General features: G+C 44.9%; 1 protein-coding gene across 2 annotated transcripts in view; it reads right to left on the bottom strand.

Moving 5' to 3' along the window:
* Positions 1–12,893, bottom strand: part of SNX18 (sorting nexin 18) — a 110,581-nt gene that overhangs the window by 46,172 nt on the left and 51,516 nt on the right. Inside the window, exon 3 of one of the 2 annotated variants that reach the window (XR_009563375.1) lies at positions 7,944–12,740. The exons of the other annotated variant lie outside the window; for it this stretch is intronic. The gene's annotated coding sequence lies outside the window, so the exon portion shown is untranslated. Of the gene's footprint in view, positions 1–7,943; positions 12,741–12,893 lie in introns of those variants that run through there. 2 annotated transcript variants of the gene reach the window in all.

Genomic DNA, 12,893 nt, shown 5'->3' with positions numbered 1-12,893 from the left:
GCTGTTTCCACCTTTTGCCTACTGTGAATAATGCTGCTATGAAGATGGGTGCATATATATCTGTTTAAGTCTCTGCTTTTAATTCTTTGGGGGTTTATACCTAGAAGTGAAATCGCTGGATCACATGGTAATTTTATGTTTAACTTTTTGAGAAACCACCATACTGTCAGCCTGGCATATTTAAAATGCATTTGTGTGTCTGCTCCACGGAAATGAAACCTTCGTGAGAGCAGGGATCACATCTGTCTTTTCCCTTCCTGCATTCCCAGCACCTAAAACAATTCTGGCACACAACGGACACTCAGAAGTTTTTGCTGAGTGAATGAATGAAGCAGGTCCTCAGCAATTGTTAGTGTTCTGTCTCCTTTATACTCTTAAATCAATCGCAAACTACCTGAGGGCAGGGCTAGGTCTCATCATCTGTGTAACCTCAGCACTTAACACATTGAAGACACCCAATATATACTTATAGAGCTGAAGTATCAATAAATCCCCATTATTTGCTTACAGTTTGGTTTTCTCAGTTGAGTTCTCTAGATTCAGGCTGATGATTATGGATTAGGAGGAATGGAAGGCTTTTCCCTGGCTTTTTAGGGAGCAAAAGAAAAGGCCCACTGAGGCCCACATGCCAGTGCCTCCTAGGCATCTCTGCCTCACTTTTTCTCTCATCCTTTTCCCTTTGATTTCTGGATTCTAGCACTTGCCAGAGCCAGGACTAAAGGAAGCAGGATCAACTGAGAAATCCATTAAATTACATCATCTGCCTCTGAGAATTGAGGCATGCTGGCTGAGTCTTTGGTTCAGATAAAATACAAGTTCTGATATCCCAAGACTTCCTGAAATTTCAAGTAACGTTCTTTGGAATAAAAATTTTAATGACTTTCAAGTAGTTCTGAGCCTGGTAATTCTGATTATATATGCCTTATACAGATAGCTAATACATTTTGCCACTCTGTATAATATATAATAAATTACACACACACTGCACATTGCACTTAATGTATAATAATGGGTCACTACACGGGGATGGCAAAACCCAAGTAAAAACGCCCCTGGTACTGGGAACCATTTCCATGGATTTTCTCCCCAAATCCTGTCAGCCTCCTTTACTATTAGGAACACTCTTTGTTTCAGCCAGCAGTTTTCGAAACAAAGGAGGATAAGAGAAACCTCCTAGAATCTCAACAACAGTAGGCTCCAAAAGGCTGCCAGACTACAACTATTTTCCCAGTGGCTCCACCAATCCTCCCAGCTCTCTCCTGCCCTCTGCATCGGGGCCACTGGCCTTCACCCAGTCCTGCCTCCATAGTCTGCTGCCTGCGTGATTCCCAGACAGGCGGCCTCAGGGCAACCTTCGATTATAGATCCTCAATCGCCCCTCCATTTCTGCATCTCCCCACATTAAAAAACTTCTTAAGGCTTTATCACTGCCTGGGCTCTGCCTCAGGTGAAGGCCATTCTAGTGGGGCCATGATTCTTGGGGGGCTTTGCTCACTTGAGGAGCACTAAGTCTTGGGTGTGAGGAGGGTTAGTAAGATTACTGTCTAACCAAAGGAAATGCTGGATTCAGAAACTTGGCTCACAGTTAGACAGAGAATAGGGAGTTTTATAAAACTCCAGCCGTGCATTGAAACCACACCCAAAATCTGTCTCCAAATCCCTAGTTTCCAATGTGCTCTTTTTTCTTTAAAAAAATAGTTTGAGGATAAAGAAGATGTGGCACATATATGCAATGGAGTATTACTCAGCCATAAAAAGAAACGAAATTGAGTTATTTGTAGTGAGGAGGATGGACCTAGAGTCTGTCATACAGAGTGAAGTAAGTCAGAAAGAGAAAAACAAATACCATATGCTAACACATATATACGGAATCTAAAAAAAAAAAAAAAAATGTTCTGAAGAACCTAGGGGCAGGACAGCAATAAAGACGCAGATGTAGAGAATGGACTTGAGAACACGGGGAGGGAGAAGGGTAAACTGGGACAAAGTGAGAGAGTGATATGGACATATATACACTACCAAATGTCAAATAGGGAGCTAGTGGGAAGCAGCCACATAACACAGGGAGATCAGCTCTGTGCTATGTGACCACCTGGTGGGGGATGGGGAGGGTGGGAGGGAGATGCCAGAGGGAGGGGATATGGGGATATATGTATATGTATAGCTGATTCACTCTGTTATACGGCAGAAACTAACACACCATTGTAAAGCAATTATACTCCAATAAAGATGTTTTAAAAAAAAATTGTTTGCAGGGAATTCCCTGGTGGCCCAGTGGTTAGGGCTTGGGGGCTTTCACTGCCAGGGCCCAGGTTCGATCCCTCGTTGGGGAACTGAGATCCTGCAAGCCAGTGGTGCAGCCAAAAAAATAAAAAATGGTGTGCAACTTTTTCCCAATCATGTGTCACCTTTATTACCTCCTGCTGGAGCAGGCAGATGAGGGAAGAGGGAAGTGGACCACGTCTCAGCTGACAGATGAGTGAGAAGGAAGTGAGCAGAGTGAGAAGGTCAAGGTCAAGAGGAGCAGAAGGCCGAGGTGGAAACCAAGTGGGAGGATGACCCCAGGTGAACTTCATCTGCCGTCTCTCCTCCCCTGTCAGTCCTTTCTGCTGCTGCCAGTTACTGGTTACTAAGTGTCCTGGAGCAAAGGCTCTCTAATAGGAGCAGGACAGAAGGGTGCTCAGAATTCTCCTGTCAGGCCAGGCTGCTCCCTGCCCCCAGGCCACATGTAGGTTCTGGTCAAATTATAAGGACAGAAATGCCTGCCAGGATGTCCCAAAGGAAGGGCTAAAACAAAGTCTGTCCTCAGGCTCTCTCACTGCTAGAGCCTAGCAAGTGCTCAGGCCCAGAGGAGAGATACATAGGGTCTCAAGAGTGCCTGGGTACCCAGTTCATATGTGTCAGATGAATGCATTGAGAGAGACAATCCATATTGGGTTGGCCAAAAAGTTCGTTCTGGCTTTTCCATAGCATTGTAAGAGCAGAAAAACCCGAACGGACTTTTTGGCCAACCCAATACATACATACATACATACATGTGTACATACATACATACACACACAGATAGATTCAGAGATGACGGATGGATAATAGGAAGTTTCCATAGTTCATCCCCTTTTGACCTACTCACCTGAGTCTGATCTAGGGCTGTTTCCAGTCACCGGTTCCAGCTATTCATTCATACCCAAGTACACACTACTCAGGTCGCCACTGCAGGAATGGGAGGGGAAGGGGCACAGCCATTCCTATTAGAAGCTCCTCACTGTGATGGCGGCAGTCCCATAAAAATCTGTACAGAGGATAGAGTAGGTGTTATCTGCCCCAACTGCAGATAAAAGTGAGACACAGAAAGTAGGCTGTGACCATAGAACAGGCAGTTGGTGGCTGCAGAAGGTCTTAGAACCCAGGACATCTGGCCCCTAAGCTGGAACACTCTCCCACAGCCGGCCTCCACTGCCATGGGACAGAGTGAATGTGAACTTGACTTCACTTATGAATCATCCAGCCTCCACTATCTCTCACTGTTGGGGGAAGAGCTCTTTCCTGCTTGTTGTCCTAAGGAGGGCAAACAACAACCAAATTAGCCAAACAGGCCAGCCCTGAACAAAGTTCCAAAGCGAAGGCCTTTGTTTGCTTGCTTGCTTGCTTTCAGCCTGTCCCAGGACCCTTCATCTCCATCAGGAATGCTCTCCTAATTCCTGAAGAGTCTTTTTGGTAGAGATAGTGGAGGAAAGAGAGAGCACTGGCCCTCAGGCAGAGATGCCTCTAATAAACTCATTCATGTTGCTACACAGTTTCCTTTTAAATTAGGCAACATCCTAAGAGAAGTCTTAAACTGGGTAAATGATTGTATCCTCTTTTTCACAGGCATTTGCATTTCAAAAGCGGAAGACCAAGATTCTGGAATGGCCTTCTCCAATAGCAGTGCTATAGGCATGACCCAGGGAAGAGAAGGGACAGAGGTCAGAGGTGGAGGTCAGAGACCTTTCCAGCTACTGGTTGCCACCTACTCCAACCACAAGGCCAGTCTAGCAGCCCAAAGCTTTGGGAAGGAGGAGGGGAAGAGGGCGCCCACTGATAGAAGCATCGCACTGGGGAGTGTCACCTTCTCAACTTAAGCGCTCTGACATGCATCCTGGTTGGGGTGGGAGGTAGGTGGAGAGGAGCAAAAACATTTTGAGAGAAGGCCGACGATCTATCTTGCTTTCTGAAATCAAAACTGAAGCTGACAACATTCAGTTAAGAGGAAAAAAAAAAGGAACATGGCCGTTAACTGATTTCTTCTGAATCGCTGACGAGTCACAGGTTCTTTCTCACCCCTCCTCGCCTTCAGTTTTCTGGAGGCTGTCTGCTTGTGTCTTATCTCTTCTCCCTGCATCCAGAGACAGTGCTTGCTTTGCGCAATTCTTGACTCCTGACCAAAGCTGGGTGGAATGCATACTGCTGAGAAAAGCCCCTCTTTGGACCTAGGACAAAGCCCTGCACCGGGGATAGGCTCCTCCCCCGGCCCCTACTACCTGCCCCCGCAAGCCTGAGATGACAGTGTCAGCCCCTCACGCAAGTGAGGCCAGCCTGACGGTCCCTTGCTGCCTGCTCCATGGGCCAGTTCTCTTTGCTCTTTCTTCAAACTGCCTCACGAGGTTTGCTATTAAACTCTCCATGATTTTAGTATCACCTGTTGCCAACAAATGTCAGACAGGAATAAAGTTGACCAACAGTTCCAGCCTTTGTCACTGAATTTCAACCAGGAGTTGGTCCCAAGTCCAGTGAGATGTGTCCTTCTAAAAGACACAGAGGAGAGACGGGCACAGAGAAGAGGAGGAGGAAACGTGACCATGGAGGCAGTGATCGGAGTGATACAACTGCAGATCCAGGAAACCACCAGACACTGAAAGAGAGAGGGAATGGAATCTCCCCTAGAAGCCTCTGGAGGAAGCATAATCCTACTTTTTCCTTATTTCCAACTTCTGGCCTCCAGGACTATAAGGGAATCAATCTCCGTTGTTTTAAGCCACCCAGATTGTGGTAATCGGTTGTTCTGATAAAATACAAGTAAAAGATGGTACCGTTGCCCAATCTGAATCCAAGGTTTGAGAAGCTGTGTGGTGCCCCACAGATGCACACATCTCACTAGTAAGTGATGGTAGTTATTTAAGAATGAAATAAAGAGTAGCTTTATTTGTACTGGTTTTTCAGGTGGTGTCTATGTTGTTAGGACCTAAGTACATATTAAATTATTTGGATACAACTACTTAATAAATAGAATTTTTAAGCCTTTCTTTCTGGCCTAGGGATACTGTGAAGAAATCCCTGAGACAGTGTGCTGTGAAACAAGGGGAAGTGTAGGACACTGGGTGCTGGTGTCAGGAGCCCAGGTTCCCTGGATTTTGCTGCTTTGCATCCCTAGCAGATTGCCTTCTTACAAATAGTCCAAGGGGCCCTCTACCATGAAAGGGAAAGGGGCAAAGGAGGGCATACTCCTTCCCTTTAAGGGCACATCCTGGCTGATGGACTCATCACATTTGTTCCCAATGCATTGGCCAGAATGAAGTCACATGGCCATGCCTAGCTGCAAGGGAAGCAGGGACAGGCAAACTGTCCCCTAGGGGCCATGTGCCAGATAACAATGAGGGGTTTATTAATGTGCACAAGAAGCAGAAAATGAGTATAGGGGATAAACTTGCAGCCTCTGGCTCTGACATGAATGGAAAGTACGGAGCTGTATTCCTTCTCTCTCAATAAGTGGTGATGTTACCCACGGTAATATTCATCGCTCACTGGTCTGAAAGAGAGCGGGAGACTCTGGGAGCAAGGAAGGGCACAATAAAACAGGTTGGAACCCTGGCAACACCAATAAAGAAGGCACACGGCGTGCAGGTGCATGTAGTAGGCACCGTGTAGAGACAGCACAGTAAGAGTTTTATTGCTTTAGTTTTGTTTTTTGTCTCTTGGAAGTTATAAACAGTCTTCCATCTACAGAGGTAAGAACATTTTGGAGAACAGCCCTTTGTTCTCATAAGAGCTACTCTCTTTTTTAGGGCAAGACAGTAATAGATTGTATGTTTGGTTTGACCAGGCTTGTTATTACTATTAACTGCTTCCCTAACCACTTGTTTACATGCCAATTTTAACATAAGAACAAACAATTCCCTTCTTTTTTTTTGAGACTTAGAATTATTAAAAATATTGGATGGACTACGATAGCCTAGACCAAAACTTGATGACAGGGTAAAGCAGTGGGTTATCAGATTTTTAAAATTCACTATGAGAGTAGAGGTTGACTGGATGAGTAGGTTGGCTGTTCCACTAGCATTTGGATACCCAAGGGGACCATCTGTCTGGATGGGGGAGGCTTCAACCCTACCACCTGGAACAGGCTTCTCCACTAGAAGAGGCGCTGCAGTCAAAATAGTTGGCCATCACCTTACAAAGTCCCCTCCTTTTTCCCCAGCAAGGGTCCCTTCCTCCGCTCTATTTGCGCCACATGCATATATGTCTGTTCACATGCCACACAACTACGCTTCTATATCATAGGCTCCTTCCAGCCTTGGCTTCCCCTGGATTTGCTGCTGGCCTCACAGACGGGTGACATGGGCAAGCTACATCCCGTGACCAGCTCTGTCCCTTATTTCCCCACAGCCAGACTGTAGATGTAGATAGTTACTAGTGAAGGGTTTGGGAGTGGCCGAAGGACATTACAGTGTAAAAGAACTTACAGCCTGACACAAAACTTGCCATTTCCAGAGTCCCAGGTCATGAGACCTTTGTTTATGCTCCTGCTACACTCACATCCTTACTAACTAATTTGTCTCTCACTCTAGGGATATTCTCCTACCAATCCCTCACAAGCTGGGCTCAGCAAATCACTCACAGTGGTCATCTAACTCAGGGGAAGTCCCATGTCCCTTTTAAAAAAATATTTCTTTATTTATTTTTGGTTGTGTTGGGTCTTCGTTACCGCGCATGGGCTTTCTCTAGTTGCGGCAAGCAGGGGCTACTCTTCGTTGCAGTGCACAGGCTTCTCATTGCGATGGCTTCTCTTGTTGCAGAGCACGGGCTCTAGGCATGCAGGCTTAGTTGCTTCACGGCATGTGGGATCTCCCCAGACCAGGGCTTGAACCCATGTCCCCCGCATTGGCAGGCAGATTCTTAACCACTGCGCCACCAGGGAAGCCTCCATGTCCCTTTTACTTAAGATCACAGAGGCTAGTGTGACAGAAGACCAAGAGCGTGGAACGAGGCCTCTGGCTCCCACCCCACCTCACCCACCCAGCACAAAAGGATGCACAACCTTTGAGCCTTTCTGCTGCCTGATCCTGTGTGGCCAATTCCCCAGGCAGTCTCCCAAGTAGAAAGCAGGAAGCTCGTCAGGAAATGTAGATCATCATATGACTGCTTTACCTTCTTACAAAGGCTTCAGGTACATAATCGAAGAAATGTGCCAGCCTCCCAGCCTGGCCTGTCTGGCCCAGGAAATACGGTCTCGAGTAACTGAGGCATTTCCACAGCACAGCCTGGGATGGGTCTTTGTACTTGGGGTTTGGTCACCTTCCAAAACAACCCACTCGTGTGAGGAAAAGCTGGGCACCCTTGTTCTTCTGGTGGTTAGCTACTGGAGCACACACACAAAGCTCCCAGTTCTAAAGAAGAGAAACATTTTTCCTAAGTGCCATATAATCTGTAACGATTCCCCTACCTGTGGAAAAGCTAGGGACAGCTTTTTATTGTTGTTCTTGCTGTTTTTGTTGATATTTCTGTATCCCAAACCAGCCCCCATAGGCCCTCAGTGCTCAAAAAGCTGGCCCATTATTTTTTTTTAATTTTATTTTATTAACTTTTTATACAGCAGGTTCTTATTAGTTATCTGTTTTATACACATTAGTGTATATATGTTAATCCCAATCTCCCAATTCATCCCACCACCACCCTGGCCCTGGCCACCTTCCCCCCTTGGTGTCCATACATTTGTTCTCTACATCTGTGTCTCTATTTCTGCCCTGCAAAATGGTTCATCTGTACCATTTTTCTAGGTTCCACATATATGCGTTAATATACGATATTTGTTTTTCTCTTTCTGACTTACTTCACTCTGTATGACAGTCTCTAGATCCATCCACGTCTCTACAAATGACCCAATTTCCTTTTTATGGCTGAGTAATATTCCATTATATATATGTATCACATCTTCTTTATCCATTCATCTGTCAGTGGGCATTTAGGTTGCTTCCATGACCTAGCTATTGTAAATGGTGCTGCAATGAACATTGAGGTGCATGTGTCTTTTTGAATTATGGTTTTCTCTGGGTATATGCCCAGTAGTGGGATTGCTGGATCATATGGTAATTCTTTTTTTAGTTTTTTAAGGAACCTCCATACTTTTCTCCATAGTGGCTGTATCAATTTACATTCCCACCAACAGTGCAAGAGGGTTCCCTCTTCTCCACACCCTCTCCAGCATTTGTTGTCTGCAGATTTTCTGATGATACCCATTCTAACTGGCGTGAGGTGATACCTTATTGTAGTTTTGATTTGCATTTCTTTAATAATTAGTGATGTTGAGCAGCTTTTCATGTGCTTCTTGGCCATCTGTATGTCTTCTTTGGAGAAATGTCTATTTAGGTCTTCTGCCCACTTTTGGATTGGGTTGTTTGTTTTTTTTAATATTGAGCTGCATGAGCTGTTTATATATTTTGGAGATTGATCCTTTGTCCATTGATTCATTTACAAATATTTTCTCCCATTCTGAGGGTTGCCTTTTTGTCTTGTTTGTAGTTTCCTTTGCTTTGCAAAAGATTTGAAGTTTCATTAGGTCCCATTTGTTTATTTTTGTTTTTATTTCCATTACTCTAGGAGGTGGATCAAAAAAAATCTTGCTGTGATTTATGTCAAAGAGTGTTCTGCCTATGTTTTCCTCTAAGAGTTTTATAGTGTTCGGTCTTACATTTAGGTCTCTAATCCGTTTTGAGTTTATTTTTGTATATGGGGTTAGGGAGTGTTCTAATTTCATTCTTTTACATGTAGCTGTCCATTTTCCTAGCACCACTTATTGAAGAGACTGTCTTTTCTCCATTGTATACCCTTGCCTCCTTTGTCAATGATTAGTTGACCATAGGTACGTGGATTTATCTCTGCTTTCTATCCTGTTCCATTGATCTATATTTCTGTTTTTGTGCCAGTACCATATTGTCTTGATTATTGTAGCTTTGTAGTATAGTCTGAAGTCAGGGAGTCTGATTCCTACAGCTCTGTTTTCTTTTCCCTCAAGACTGCTTTGGCTATTCGAGGTCTTTTGTGTCAACATACAAATTTTAAGATTTTTTGTTCTAGTTCTGTAAAAAAAATGCCACTGGTAATTTGATAGGGATTGCATTGAATCTGTAGATTGCTTTGGGTAGTATAGTCATTTTCACAATATTGATTCTTCCAAACCAAGAACATGGTGGCTGGCCCATTATTAATCCTTTCAAATAACAAGGCCACAAACCCCTATGGCCAGGCTCCAACTACACAAAGACTTGATTGAAACTGAAATCATGGCTTTCTTTACCTTAGACCAGATGAAACTTTTAGGTGAGGTATCCTCCTCTCTTAGCTCCATAAGCCATTGGGGGTTATATATGGATTGATTATTCCCCTTGATCCAGAGTAAACTCCAGCAATTAGGGGAAGTTCTATTAAAAAATTGTAACATCAGGAAACCAGAAACAGCCTCCCTCCTAGTTGAGAAGGGAGGACAGCTGCTCTGGATCGCCCAGGTTGCAATGGGTTGCCATCATCACGCTTTGGCAGCAGCATGGCTACAGATGAGGTCATCTGAAGCCTGGAACCCCAGCAAGGTGAGTAGATCCAGGGCTAGCCCTTGAGACAAAGTAGGCACTTCTGTATCTCCAGGCTGGTCATTGGAAGTAGGTCCACAGGGAAGGAATAGGAGTATGAACCTTCCTAATCTGGACATGTGGGCCCTCAAGTGGCATATTCAGAGGCAGTGGGTGGAATTGCATTACCTACATACCAACTGGTAAAGTGGGACATATGGTTCTACATAATTTATTTTATTCCTGAAAAAATGTTATGAGGTGGTACTATTTTTATTCCCATTTTATACACAAGGAAAGTACAATTTAAAGTAGCTTGTCCAATGCCACACACCTAATAAGTGAGCAAAATTAGATCTGAGCCTAGGTTGCTGACTGTTCTTAACCAGTATGCCCCCCTGCCGGTCGTGGCTGTCAACAAGGAATGATTGACATCATCATGACCTACCTCCACATGTCCAGCTGGACCACACTGAGCCCGAGCTTCCCCCTGCAGTAAAGGGAAGACCCAGAGCCAGACCTGGCTCCTGAAATGAGCCCCACTTAGATGCTCAATAGTATTTTCTTTCAAAAAGTGCTGATCAAATACACTGAGTGCTGATGCACTCAGGAACTGCCCAGCTTTTAGGAAATAACAGGATCCCTGCTTTCTAAAATACCTTGCCATCTGGTTGGGGGAAACAGGAGCAGCACATATAATGGTAAATGATACAGTTTACAAGGAAGGACTAAATTGTATGGTACTGACCATAATTTTTATAGCTGTTCAGAAAAGAAAGAGGTGAATTTGGCTGTTTTAGAAAAGGCTTTATAAAGAAGAGACTTGAACCAAACTCTCAAGGACAGATGAGATTTGGAAGGATTGGAAACATAAGCACCGTTACTAACCCTCTCCCCTACAACCAGATATCATGGCTGGTTTTTTTCTTTTAAAGCCAGTGATAATAAGTTATGTATTTTGCTTTTCTTTTTTCAACTTCTAAATAGATTCTACATTTAGAACAAAATGATATAAACACAAAATTTTTAAAAAACACGTTACCATTGAAACCATATAACTTTGTGTCCTGAATTTTCTAGTTAATGCTCACGGGATGTCTTGTGATTTCTGACCCAGTCACAAATAATTTCAATTTAAGACACAGGCAACTGCTGCCTTCTAAGAGATTTTTTAAAACATAATAAATGATACAGGATTAAGGTGTCTAGTTCCAGGGGCCTGTTCACTTTCCTAATTTTTAACAAGAAGACCAGAAGCTTTGAAAGCTTTGAAAGCAGTTTTAGCCATGACCTGAGTTTTACTCCACAAAGCTCTCTACTTCCCATTTCTATGGAGGCCCTGTGCCCAGGCCTCGGCAAACTCTCACAGGCAACCTGAACAATGTGTTGGCTTTCTTGGCTCTCAGATCCCTGAATGATGCCCTACAAAGAGCCGGAAATGGCACTGCCTTGGCAATGGCCCTGAGCTCAGTCTGGTGAGTAAGTGCTGGCTGGAGGTGATTGTGGTGGTGTCTCTGGGTTTGTCTCTTAACACAGCATGCTCTGCATCTTTAGATCCAAACAGGCATTGACAGTTGGATGTTTTGCTATGTTGGCGATAGTAAATGAACAGAGATTGGATTAAATAAAACTACCACCACCCGGGCCTTCCCTGGTGGTGCAGTGGGTAACACTCCATGCTCCCAATGCAGGGGCCCCGGGTTCAATCCCTGGTCAGGGAACTAGATCCCACATGCATGCTGCAGCTAAGAGTCTGCACGCCACAACTAAGAAGCCCACATGCCACAACTAAGACCTGGCGGAGCATAAATAAATAAATGAATATTTTAAAAATAAATAAATAAAACCACCACCACCCGCATGGAGGACTTTGATGGGGAAGATGGACAAGAGATCTGTCTGGACAAGAGATCCCCAAATGGCCAGCTGCCCACAAGTCTTGCTGGCCTTTACCAGACTGGGGATTTTTTTTGTTGATTGTTGATTGGTGTAAGCAGGAAGCTGCCCATGCACCCCAGTCCCCTGTACAAGGGAGGGAGAAGGGAGCCCTGGGAGCAGGGGGTAAGCCCACAGCGCAGAGGAGAGCCTGGGAAGAAGCAGACGAGACATTCATCCTCATTTACACCCAAGGGGACCCAGGCCAGACCATATTCTTTAAATCTTCCCTTTCAGCATGATGTTGTTTTGGAATCTATAACCCCAGAGTGAGAAAGCAATCCCAGCCAATTTCCTAAAACACTCACTCCTTTCCTAGACAATTGCTCCTAAATGGTCCCCACTGCCCACCTCTAGTGTCTTTCTCATTCTGATCTTCCCTACACAGCGAAACCAGATTCGTCTTCCCAAATATAACTCTATTTATTCAGGGTTTATTCACATTACACCTTGGCACAGAGAGGATATAGAAGAGAACTGAAGTGGACTCTAGGCCATGGAATACAAAGAGATACCACAACCTTCATTGGCCGAACAGGCCGCTCTAATCTGGTCTCCCACAATACTCTTTAAACAACCCTCTGCTTCCTTGGGACTAAGGGGTCAGCTTTTTTGATAGGCCTTTACCCTTTCTCTCTGCTTTCCTAGCTCCAATGCTTCCTCAGCATCCTTTCTGAGTTCCACCTCCTCCATTAAGCCCCCTGCATGGCCCTTTACTGGGGAACCACTGGCCCCAGCTTCACACCGCTTAGGATAGTCAGTACTCACTTTTGAGCGAAGTTTCCCCCAAAGCAAAAGTCAAAAGTTCTAAGCTATCTTCTACTGTGTCATGGGAAATTGGTTTTTGAATGTCCCCAAGAAACACATCATACTTCTACCTTGTCAGAATGCCCTGCTCATGAGTTCCCTGCAGTCAGAAGTGCTTGGCTCTAGGAGCTTTAAAATCATGAACATGGGGCTTCCCTGGTGGAGCAGTGGTTGAGAGTCCACCTGCCGATGCAGGGGACGTGGATTCGTGCCCCGGTCCAGGAGGATCCCACGTGCCACGGAGTGGCTGGGCCCGTGAGCCATGGCCGCTGGGCCTGCGTGTCTGGAGCCTGTGTTCTGCAGTGGGAGAGGCTGCAGTGGTGAGAGGCCTGCGTA

The sequence above is a fragment of the Globicephala melas genome, chromosome 3 (assembly GCF_963455315.2).
Source record: "Globicephala melas chromosome 3, mGloMel1.2, whole genome shotgun sequence".
NCBI lineage: Eukaryota > Metazoa > Chordata > Mammalia > Artiodactyla > Delphinidae > Globicephala > Globicephala melas.
This window is presented reverse-complemented; position numbering and strand designations above follow the sequence as displayed.